The following is a 12,474-nucleotide window of genomic DNA, read 5'->3' as shown; positions in this document are numbered from 1 at the left end:
CCCTTCCTAACCTTTTCCCTCACCCCCTATCTCTCTCCGCTACAGGAACTCACTGCCCATCTATCGACTTCATCACCTCACCTTCTCTCCTACCCTCTTCCTCCCTCTTGGCTTTTAATCTCCGCCTCTTTCTTCCGTCCATTTTGCCTTCCCCATTCCACCTAAATACCTCTCGCCTTCGACGCCTTCGTGGCCACACCTCTTCTACTCTCCTCTCTTACTCTCAGCCGGTGACATCAATCCCAATCCTGGCCCCCCTCACCAACTATTATCCCAACTCTACAGATCTCACCGCGACCTTTCTAACCTCATCTCTATTTCTCTACTCCCCTCCTCTTCTCTGCCCTTCTCTTGCGCCCTATGGAATGCTCCCTCTATCTGTAACAAACTCGCCTATATCCAGGACCTCTTTATCTCGCGTCACCTCCATCTGCTCGCCATAACAGAAACCTGGCTCTGCCCTGATGACTCTGCTTCAGTCGCAGCCCTGTGCCATGGCGGTTATCTATTTTCACATACTCCTCGCCCTGCTGGCCGTGGGGGCGGTGTTGGACTACTTCTCTCTCCCTCCTCCACATTTCAACCCCTTTTTCCACCTCAATCTCACTGTTTTTCCTCCTTTGAAGTCCACTCTATCCGCCTTTTCTCTCCTCTGCCTCTTCAAATAGTGGTCATTTATCGTCCCCCTGATAAGTCCCTTTCATCCTTTCTCAGCGACTTTGACGCCTGGCTTGCCTTCTTCCATGATCCTTCCTCCCCCTCTCTCATCCTTGGTGACTTTAATATTCCTGCTAATGATCCTTCCAACTCTTATATTTCCAAGTTACTCGCTTTAACGTCCTCCTTTAATCTCCAACTATGCTCTACCTCCCCCACTCATCAAAATGGTCACTGTCTTGATCTCATCTTCTCCTCCAACTGTTCACCCTCTAATTTCCTTGCCTCTGATCTTCCCTCCTCTGATCACCATCTTATAACTTTCACACTTAAATCTCCTCCCTCCCAGTCCTGTCCTATCTTATCTAATTTATCTAGGAATCTTCACGATATTGACCCTTCATCTCTATCCTCCCATGTTTCAAACCTCATCTGTACTGTGGCACCATCCACGTCTGTCAACGAGGCTGTTTCTTCTTACAACAATACTCTATCCTCTGCCTTAGACACTCTTGCACCTTTGATGACCCGCCCTGTAAAGCGTACAAAACCCCAACCTTGGCTGACTTCTAATATCCGCTACCTACATTCCTGTACCCGCTCCGCCGAACGCCTCTGGCGGAAATCTCGGGCCCTTGCTGATTTCTTACACTTTAAGTTCATGCTGACCTCCTTCCAATCTGCTCTTTTACGTGCCAAACAGGATTATTATATCCAACTGACCAACTCTCTTGGCTCTAATCCTCGACTTCTCTTCACCACATTGAACTCTCTCCTCAAGGTGCCCCCTCCCCCAACTCCCCCTTCATTATCTCCTCAGACCCTTGCTGAATTCTTTCACAACAAGGTTAAAAGATAAACCTTGCTTTCTCTACCTCACCAGCTCTCCCTCCACTAGTCCGTTCCCCTCTCTCTCCTTCCCCTCATTCCCTTTCCTCCTTTCCTGAAGTTACTATTGAGGAAACTACACTTCTCCTTTCTTCCTCAAAATGTACCACCTGTTCCTCTGATCCCATTCCCACCCACCTTCTTAATGCCATCTCTCCTGCTCTTATTCCTTTTATCTGTCACATTCTCAACCTCTCACTTTCCACTGCGACTGTCCCTGCTGCCTTTAAACATGCTGTGGTCACACCTCTCCTTAAGAAGCCTTCATTCGACCCTACTTGTCCCTCTAATTACCGACCCATCTCCCTCCTTCCTTTTCTCTCCAAATTACTTGAGCGTGCTGTTCACCACCGCTGCCTTGATTTTCTCTCCTCACATGCTATTCTTGACCCATTACAATCTGGTTTTCGCCCTCTCCACTCAACCGAAACTGCGCTTACTAAAGTCTCCAATGACCTATTACTGGCTAAATCCAGAGGTCAATATTCCATCCTCTTTCTTCTTGATCTTTCCGCTGCTTTTGACACTGTCGATCACAGCATACTTCTCGATACCCTGTCCTCACTTGGATTCCAGGGCTCTGTCCTTTCCTGGTTCTCTTCCTACCTCTCCCTCCGCACCTTTAGTGTTCACTCTGGTGGATCCTCTTCTACTTCTATCCCTCTGCCTGTCGGCGTACCTCAGGGTTCTGTTCTTGGTCCCCTCCTCTTTTCTATCTACACTTCTTCCCTTGGTTCATTAATCTCATCCCATGGCTTTTCCTACCATCTCTATGCTGATGACTCCCAAATCTACCTTTCTACCCCTGATATCTCACCTTGCATCCAAATCAAAGTTTCAGCGTGCTTGTCTGACATTGCTGTCTAGATGTCTCAACGCCACCTGAAATTAAATATGACCAAAACCGAGCTTCTCATTTCCCCCCCCCCCCCCCAAACCCACCTCCCCGCTCCCCCCGTTTTCTGTTTCTGTTGATGGCTCTCTCATTCTCCCTGTCTCCTCAGCTCGAAACCTTGGGGTCATCTTTGACTCTTCTCTCGCCTTCTCTGCTCCTATCCAGCAGATCGCCAAGACCTGTCTTTTCTTTCTTTACAACATCCGTAAAATCCACCCCTTTCTTTCCAAGCACTCTACCAAAACCCTCATCCACACCCTTGTCACCTCTCGTTTAGACTATTGCAATCTGCTTCTTGCTGGCCTCCCACTTAGTCACCTCTCCCCTCTCCAGTCGGATCAAAACTCTGCTGCCCGTCTCGTCTTCCGCCAGGGTCGCTTTACTCATACTACCCCTCTCCTCAAGACCCTTCACTGGCTCCCTATCCGTTTTCGCATCCTGTTCAAACTTCTTCTACTAACCTATAAATGTACTCACTCTGCTGCTCCCCAGTATCTCTCCACACTCGTCCTTCCCTACACCCCTTCCCGTGCACTCCGATCCATGGATAAATCCTTCTATCTGTTCCCTTCTCCACTACTGCCAACTCCAGACTTCGCGCCTTCTGTCTCGCTGCACCCTACGCCTGGAATAAACTTCCTGAGCCCCTACGTCTTGCCCCATCCTTGGCCACCTTTAAATCTAGACTGAAAGCCCACCTCTTTAACATTGCTTTTGACTCGTAACCACTTGTAACCACTCGCCTCCACCTACCCTCCTCTCTTCCTTCCCGTTCACATTAATTGATTTGATATGCTTACTTTATTTATTTTTTGTCAGATTGTAAGCTCTTTGAGCAGGGACTGTCTTTCTTCTATGTTTGTGCAGCGCTGCGTACGCCTTGTAGCGCTATAGAAATGCTAAATAGTAGTAGTAGTAGATGGCGAAGTTGGTAATATGCAATAACTTTTCATGTTTGAACATCAATTTTTCCACCAGATCAAGAGTGTTGCCATGGGGGGCCACTGTTGCCCCCATGGTAGCATGTTTGCATATGTCCCAATTTGAGGACTTGTATATCCTTCTTTCTTTTTTTCAGACGTTGTGGGTTAATGATGTTCTCCTTATATGGAAGGGGAGTGTGTCTGTGTTGACCCAGTTCACTGAATATTTGAATTCTACAGAAGTTAATATAAAATGTTATCATGTGGGAGGTTCAAGTGTGAACTTTCTGGATATGAATATATGTTGGACGGGTGGTCGATTTGTCATGTGCTCATACCAAAAGGATACAGATCGGAATGCTGTATTGCATTATCGCAGCCACCATCCAGAGTCTGAAAGATAGTATTCCGGGAAGACAATTTCTGCATATTCGCAGACTTTGTAGCTCCCGTCTGGAATTTCAGGAACAAGCGGGGGCAACGTTAGCTTGCTTTAAACAATGGTGGTATCCGTCCAGGGTGCTATGTAGGGCGGTAAAGAGAGCTTATAATTTCAGCAGGAATGGTTTGTCTGCTTTGGTGACATGCACTCTGTGTCTTACATGTGTGTCTTGCCATATACACAAGTGTCCAAATGGGTTATGCAGATTATTAGAAAACATTGCATGATGTTAGCTAGGCACACACAATTTCAACAGATGCCAATGTTTACCGTCACTAGAGGGAGGAATTTGGAGGAGAGACTTTTTTCATGGAAATACTGATTTGTGTTTGTATGGGGTATATTGTCCATGCGAGTTATGATATATTGGGCAGACTACTCGTAGGATTAAATTTCAGATTGCTCAACATCTTAGTAACCTATAGAGGCATATTTTCAAAACACTTAGCCTTCCAAAGTTCCATAGAAACCTATGAAACTTTGGAAGGCTAAGTGTTTTGAAAATATACCTCCATGTTTCCAATGCACTGAAGCTCCCCGTGTGTCCCATTGGTTGCAGGCAGGATATGGGGTTCAGGATTTAAGATTTATAGTTTTACTAGTAAAAAAGGCTCGTTTCTGACAAACGAAACGGGCGCTAGCAAGGTTTTCCTCGGAGTATGTATGTTTGAGAGACTGTGTGAGAGAGAGAGAGTGAATGTGTGTGTGTGACAGAGAGTGAGGGAGACTGGGTGCGAGTGTGTCTGTGAGTGTGTGTGTGTGCCAGGGTCCCCCCCTCCCTCCGAGTTCCAGGGTCGTCTCTCCTTCCCTCCCTCCTAATTCCAGGGTTGTTGTCCCCCTCCCTCTCTCCGAGTTCCAGGGTCGTCCCCTCACTCCCTGCCTCCGAGTTCCAGGGTTGTCCCCTCCTGCCTCCCTCCGAGTTTCAGGGTCCCCTCCCTCCCCTGCATTCATCCATATGCAGGCAACGTCCTCTGTGCCCTGCCCCCTCCATCCATGTGCAGCATCTCTCCCCTGCCCCCTCTGAGTTCCAGTGTCCCCGTCCCTCCCTCCCAGTTCCAGGGTCCCATGGAACTGAGAGGGAGGGGGGACGGAGGACGTTGGAGGAGGGACGTCAGCAGGTGGTTACAATCCCAGTGAAACACATTGGAACGTTGGAGGAGTGATGTCAGCAGGTGGTTACAATCCCAGTGAGACACATTGGAATGTTGGAGGAGCAAATTATTATATTAGATATCAGGTGGTAGCCCCAAGGAGGGTCAATATCTAATGTTAGTAAGGAGGGAAAAGCACATGATTTTCAATTGGAATATTATGGTCCTGTACAGAGAAATTGATTGGCTTATTGTGCAGAGTTACGCATATTTAAAGATCTCATTCCCGAGACACTCCACACACATGCTGACGGACCCACTGCATGGCATGGGAGTGGCAGGGAGTGTTTCAGGTGTTCATTTTGTGTGTTAAAGATGTGTATGTGAGGGTCTGTGTGTAGTAGTGGGTGTATCACGGTGATTTGTGTTATGTTTTAGGTAACTGACCCCTGATGACGCTCGGTTGAGCGAAACACGGACAGTGTAGGGTCAAGGTGGTCTGTGGTTATGTATCTCTGCTGCAACCTTATGGACAATATATTGTATTTGGTTGGATATGGACTGTGGAATAATTTTTTGGAGCATGAAGATTCAGCCAAGACAACTGTGGAATATATTTTCAAGGTGTTTTGAGTCTGCTGTGCATGAATGCAATGACTTGGGCAAGGAAGATTCATTTTTCAGGATGTATATTTTACACTGTCATCTTCAAATGAGAGAACTGTTGAGATAAGTACAGAGACTCTTAATCTTCATCCACATACTGTGCCATTTGAAAATATTGCATTTATTTATGGTTTATCAAAGATAGTGTATATATGGATATTAAGTATGTCGGGAGAATGAGTTATTGAGTGAAGTGTGAGATTTGTGTGCTTGGTTTTTAACATATAACAATATGTATTGCCATACTGGGAAAGACCAAAGGTCCATCAAGCCCAACATCCAGGTCACAAATACCTGGCAAGATCCCCAAAAGTACAAATACCTGGCAAGATCCCCAAAAGTACAAAACATTTTATACTGCTGATCCCAGAAATAGTGGATTTTCCCCAAGTCCATTTATGTTTCAACAGTTTTTATGTTCTTTAGCATTCAAATGTGGCTCTTGAAGGAAGGCCATTGCTACCTTTTGTTTATGGAGTGTCTGAAGTATCTTTTGTCTTTTTATTGGTGAGGAAATGCCACCCACATTCCAGGTCACATTACGTGATGTCATTGGTTCAAAAAATATCCCAAATTGGTACCTGCTCTTAGTAAGCGATGGGGGCATCCCAGCCAGTACCCCTCTCGCTCTCCTTGTGGTAGCACTCTGTGTTGTAATATTCCCATTGTTACCTTGAACAGTCTACCTGTTCCGTTCTTCTCCTTCCTGACCATGAAGATGCGTCTTCTCGATATTAAACCCTCCATTGCCCCATGTAAGCCGCATTGAGCCTGCCATGAGTGGGAAAGCGCGGGGTACAAATGTAACAAAACAAAAAAAAAAAAAAATCTCCCCTCAGCCGCCTTTTCTCCAAGCTGAAGAGCCCTAGTCACTTTAGCCTTTCCTCATAAGGAAGTTGTCCCATCCCCTTTATCATTTTCATCGCCCTTCTCTGCACCTTTTCTAATTCCACTATATCTTTTTTGAGATGAGGCCACCAGAATTGAACACAATATTCGAGGTGCAGTCGCACCATGGAGCGATACAAAGGCATTATACCTGACAATTTCTCACCGGTCTTCCAGTCAGCCATCTCTCTCCTCTTCAGTCTGTTCAAAATTCTGCTGCAAGATTAATATTTCGCCAAAGTCACTATGCCCAAATCAGCCCTCTTCTAATCTGAAGTCACTTCACTGGCTCCCTATCCGTTTCCATATACAGTTTAAGCTCCTCTTATTGACCTATAAGTGCATTCACTCTGCTGCCCCTCACTACCTCTCCACCCTCATCTCTCCCTACACTCCTTCCCAGGCACTCCCTTCACTAGGCAAATCTCTCCTAATTGCACCCTTCTCCTCCATCGCTAACTCCAGACTCCGTTCCTTTTATCTCGCCGCACCTTATGTCTGGAATAGACTCCCGGAGCCATTGTGTCAAGCTTCATCCCTGGCCGCCTTCAAATCTGGGCTAAAGGCCTACCTGTTTGATGGTGCTTTTGATTCCTAAGTTGTCACTTGCTCGTAACCTTATCTTGTCTTCAATAGTCCCTTTTCCCTATGTGTCCTGTCTGTCCTACCCTTTTATCCCTTGTTTGTCCTGATTTAGATTGTAAGCTCTTTTGAGCGGGGACTGTCTTTTCTTCACGTTCAATTGTGAAGCACTGCATACGACTGGTAGCGCTATAGAAGTAATTTATAGTAGTAGTAGCTATGTGATGTAAGGAGTCACCGACCAGGAAAGGGCTCAAGGTGTAATTGTACTACTACTACAAATCATTTCTATAGTGCTACCAGTCGTACGCAGCGCTTCACAATTGAACATGAAGACAGTCCCTGCTCAAAAGAGCTTACAATCTAAATCAGGACAGACAGGATAAATAAGGGTAGTTGTTAAGTAGTAGTAGTATAAGGACAGGGCAGACAGACACATAGGGAAATGGGACTTGCTCGTAACTTTAGGAGTCGAAAGCAGCATCAAACAGGTAGGCCTTTAGCCCGGATTTGAAGGCGGCCAGGGATGGAGCTAGACGTAACGGCACAGGAAGCCCATTCCACTACTACTACTTAGCATTTCTATAGCGCTACTAGGGTTACGCAGCGCTGTACAAGTTAAAAAATGGGGGAAGGACAGTCCCTGCTCAAGAGAGCTTACAATCTAAAGGTAACAAACTATGTAGTCAGTGTATCATGAATGGGGAAGGTGGTTAGGCGCCAAAAGCAAGGGAGAAGAGATGGGTTTTGAGTAAGGACTCAAAAGCCCATTCCAGGCATAAGGTGTGGTGAGATAAAAGGAACGGAGTCTGGAGTTAGTGATGGAGGAGAAGGGTGCAATTAGGAGAGATTTGCCTAGTGAAGGGAGTGCCTGGGAAGGAGTGTAGGGAGAGATGAGGGTGAACAGGTAGTGAGGGGCAGCAGAGTTAGGGTTACCATATTTTCAGAGACAAAAAAAAAAAAAGAGGACAGAAAAAATAAAAATGGTTGCTACCTTTGCTAAAAAAAAATATTTAATTGTAGTTAATGAACACACATCAAACAATGACTTACGTACATTACAGAAACAGACATTCTACTTTTCAAGAACTTCTGGATTTGAGTTCGACTGAGTCTGAGCCTGAGCCTACTTATAAGAGCGCATATCTCTTTGGCTGGCTTCTGAGTCTTTGCATGACATATGCATAAAATCACCTTGCACTAACAAAATTCATTTGACAGATTCAACCAGCAGGGGAACAGAGAAGGGATCAGCAATGCCTTTTCTCTCTTTAGCATTCCCATGTGTCCAGACTGACTAATAAGCCAAAGATGGTTTCTCTCATTATGTGGGTAGAGGTGTGTTGGTCATAGGCACATAAAAGAAAAAGAGGCCATTGCCCTAAAAATTAAAAATCCTGTAGGACCTATGGTAACCCTAAGCAGAGTGAGGAGTTTGAACTGTATAGAACAGGAGCAACTGAAGCTCCTGTACAGTTTGGGTTCCCAGGTCCCCAGTCAATGGGGGAGGGGGAGGGGGATTAGACTCTCCTCAGAGACTCACACATTTAAGAGGATACAACAGATGGGGGAAGAGATTAAGAATCTCCTCAGGTCACACGTTTGAGGGGGAATAAACGTAAACTAGAATTAAAATCAAAGGAATAAAGAAGACAGCCTTAATACTCACCTCACACAGCTTCAGGAAGTTCTACGCACGCGCAGTTTTAAATTCCGCGCCTCGCTCGCGCCCTCCCTCTCTCTCTCGCTCACTCTCTCAGTCTCAAACACAAACGCCCCCCTGAGCCGTTGCTAGTCACCATCGCCTGTGAACGAGCACTTCTATTGGCTGAGGACAAAAAGAGGCGGGCTCCACTGGTCTCCACAATTTCATTGGCTAAGTCGTCGCAGAAAGAAAAGGTGGAACCAATCTCTGTGGCAGGTTAAAGAACGAACGTGGCGCTTCTAAAGGGGATTGGACGGACGTGCTTTAAACTACGTACGTTAAAGGGACGAACCGCGGACGGTGGCCATCTTGGCTTTGGGCAGTCAGAGATTAACAGACACCTTTTTATGACGTTTCAGTGAGCAAATAAAAAGCTGGAGGCAGTGTGTGTGGAAAGAGGAAACCCCAACCAGTCCCCTCCTCCCAACGCACTTCCACCTGATCCCCTCCCCCACCCTCCCTAGTCCTATCCAACCCACTTGACGTCATCTCTCTTCCTCCCCAGTCCTGTCCAAGGAGATTGGATGAACAGGACACGAAGTGAATCCATCTAGTTTATTATATGAGCTCAAGCCAGTAGGCAGAGCTTGACACTGTTTTAATTCACCCAAAACAATAGCAAAAGATTCTTAGAAGAAATAAGGGACCAATGAGGAAAGGAAGACAGCATATCAGTCCACTGTAAGCAATTAAGCCATTGTGGTTCATTTCCCTTTCCACGCCCTAGCACAGCCGTCATTGCCATACACTCAACGCAAGCAAACCTATGAACTGCTGAAACGAGGTCTAATAGACAAGAGTGGAAGTGAGCCTATCTAGTCCACTGTAAGCGAGGAAGCCAATTTGGTTAATCTCTGTTTCCACTCCCTCACACAGCCGTCATATCTAGTACACTCAAAACAAAGCAAACAAACCTTTGAGCTGCTGCAAGGAGGTCTAATAGACAGGAGTGGAAGTGAGCCTATCTAGTCCACTGTAAGCGAGGAAGCCAATTTGGTTAATCTCTATTTCCACTCCCCCACGCAGCTGTCATCCAGTACACTCAAAACAAAAAAAGCAAACCTATGAGCTGCTGCAAGGAGGTCTAATAGACAGGAGTGGAAGTGAGCCTGTCTAGTCCACTGTAAGCAAGGAAGCCAATTTGGTTAGTCTCTATTTCTACTACCCCTGAGCAGCCGTCATCCAGTACACTCAAAACAAAGCAAGCAAACCTATGAGCTGCTGCAAGGAGGTTTAATAGACAGGAGTGGAAGTGAGTCTATCTAGTCCACTGTAAGCGAGGAAGCTGAATTGGTTAATCTCTGTTTCCACTCCCTCACACAGCCGTCATATCTAGTACACTCAAAACAAAGCAAGCAAACCTATGAGCTGCTGCATGGTGGTTTAATAGACAGGAGTGGAAGTGAGTCTATCTAGTCCACTGTAAGCGAGGAAGCCAATTTGGTAAATCTCTGTTTCTACTACCCCTGAGCAGCCGTCATCCAGTACACTCAAAACAAAGCAAGCAAACCTACGAGCTGCTGTATGGTGGTTTAATAGACAGGAGTGGAAGTGAGCCTAATCTCTGTTTCCACTCCCCCGCGTAGCCGTCATATCTAGTACACTCAAAACAAAGCAAGCAAACCTATGAGCTGCTGCATGGTGGTTTAATAGACAGGAGTGGAAGTGAGCCTAATCTCTGTTTCCACTCCCCCACGCAGCCGTCATATCTAGTACACTCAAAACAAAGCAAGCAAACCTATGAGCTGCTGCAAGGAGGTTTAATAGACAGGAGTGGAAGTGAGCCTGTCTAGTCCACTGTAAGCAAGGAAGCCAATTTGGTTAGTCTCTATTTCTACTACCCCTGAGCAGCCGTCATCCAGTACACTCAAAACAAAGCAAGCAAACCTATTATCTGCTGCAAGGAGGTCTAATAGACAGGAGTGGAAGTGAGCCTGTCTAGTCCACTGTAAGCAAGGAAGCCAATTTGGTTAGTCTCTATTTCTACTACCCCTGAGCAGCCGTCATCCAGTACACTCAAAACAAAGCAAGCAAACCTATGAGCTGCTGCAAGGAGGTTTAATAGACAGGAGTGGAAGTGAGTCTATCTAGTCCACTGTAAGCGAGGAAGCTGAATTGGTTAATCTCTGTTTCCACTCCCTCACACAGCCGTCATATCTAGTACACTCAAAACAAAGCAAGCAAACCTATGAGCTGCTGCATGGTGGTTTAATAGACAGGAGTGGAAGTGAGTCTATCTAGTCCACTGTAAGCGAGGAAGCCAATTTGGTAAATCTCTGTTTCTACTACCCCTGAGCAGCCGTCATCCAGTACACTCAAAACAAAGCAAGCAAACCTACGAGCTGCTGTATGGTGGTTTAATAGACAGGAGTGGAAGTGAGCCTAATCTCTGTTTCCACTCCCCCGCGTAGCCGTCATATCTAGTACACTCAAAACAAAGCAAGCAAACCTATGAGCTGCTGCAAGGAGGTTTAATAGACAGGAGTGGAAGTGAGCCTAATCTCTGTTTCCACTCCCCCGCGTAGCCGTCATATCTAGTACACTCAAAACAAAGCAAGCAAACCTATGAGCTGCTGCATGGTGGTTTAATAGACAGGAGTGGAAGTGAGCCTAATCTCTGTTTCCACTCCCCCACGCAGCCGTCATATCTAGTACACTCAAAACAAAGCAAGCAAACCTATGAGCTGCTGCAAGGAGGTTTAATAGACAGGAGTGGAAGTGAGCCTAATCTCTGTTTCCACTCCCCCACGCAGCCGTCATATCTAGTACACTCAAAACAAAGCAAGCAAACCTATGAACTGCTGCAAGGAGGTTTAATAGACAGGAGTGGAAGTGAGCCTAATCTCTGTTTCCACTCCCCCGCTTAGCTGTCATCTCTAGTACACTCAAAACAAAGCAAGCAAACCTATGAACTGCTGCAAGGAGGTTTAATAGACAGGAGTGGAAGTGAGCCTGTCTAGTCCACTGTGAGAAAGGAGGCCAATTAGGACAATCTAAGTTTCCCCTGCCCAGCGCAGCCGTCATCCCCATTCACTCAAAACAAAGCAAGCAAACCTATGAACTGCTGCAAGGAGGTTTAATAGACAGGAGTGGAAGTGAGCCTAATCTCTGTTTCCACTCCCCCGCGTAGCCGTCATATCTAGTACACTCAAAACAAAGCAAGCAAACCTATGAACTACTACTACTACTTAACATTTCTAGAGCGCTACTAGGGTTACGCAGCGCTGTACAATTTAACAAAGAGAGACAGTCCCTGCTCAAAGAGCTTACAATCTAATAGACAAGTGAACGGTCGGTCCGATCGGGGCAGTCAAATTGGGGCAGTCTGGATTCACTGAACGGTAAGGGTTAGGTGCCGAACGCAGCATTGAAGAGGTGGGCTTTAAGCAAAGACTTGAAGATGGGCAGGGAGGGGGCTTGGCGTAAGGGTTCAGGAAGGTTGTTCCAAGCATAGGGTGAGGCGAGGCAGAATGAGCGGAGCCTGGAGTTGGCGGTGGTGGAGAAGGGTACTGAGAGGAGGGATTTATCCTGTGAACGGAGGTTACGGGCGGGAACGTAAGGGGAGATGAGGGTAGAGAGGTAGTGAGGGGCAGCAGACTGAGTGCATTTGTAGGTAAGAAGGAGAAGCTTGAATTGAATGCGGTATCTGATCGGAAGCCAGTGAAGTGACCTGAGGAGAGGGGTGATATGAGTATATCGGTTCTGGCGGAATATGAGACGTGCAGCAGAGTTCTGAA

The 12,474-nt window shown here is 46.4% G+C and overlaps 1 protein-coding gene across 1 annotated transcript in view; it reads right to left on the bottom strand.

The window, feature by feature from the left end:
• The window catches only part of CDC20 (cell division cycle 20), a 251,137-nt gene extending 242,332 nt beyond the window's left edge, over window positions 1-8,805 (bottom strand). The window contains 1 exon segment of the mRNA XM_030207534.1: window positions 8,702-8,805. The gene's annotated coding sequence lies outside the window, so the exon portion shown is untranslated.
• Between the last annotated feature and the right edge of the window lie 3,669 nt (window positions 8,806-12,474).

The sequence above is a fragment of the Microcaecilia unicolor genome, chromosome 6 (genome assembly GCF_901765095.1).
Source record: "Microcaecilia unicolor chromosome 6, aMicUni1.1, whole genome shotgun sequence".
NCBI classification, from domain to species: domain Eukaryota; kingdom Metazoa; phylum Chordata; class Amphibia; order Gymnophiona; family Siphonopidae; genus Microcaecilia; species Microcaecilia unicolor.
This window is presented reverse-complemented; position numbering and strand designations above follow the sequence as displayed.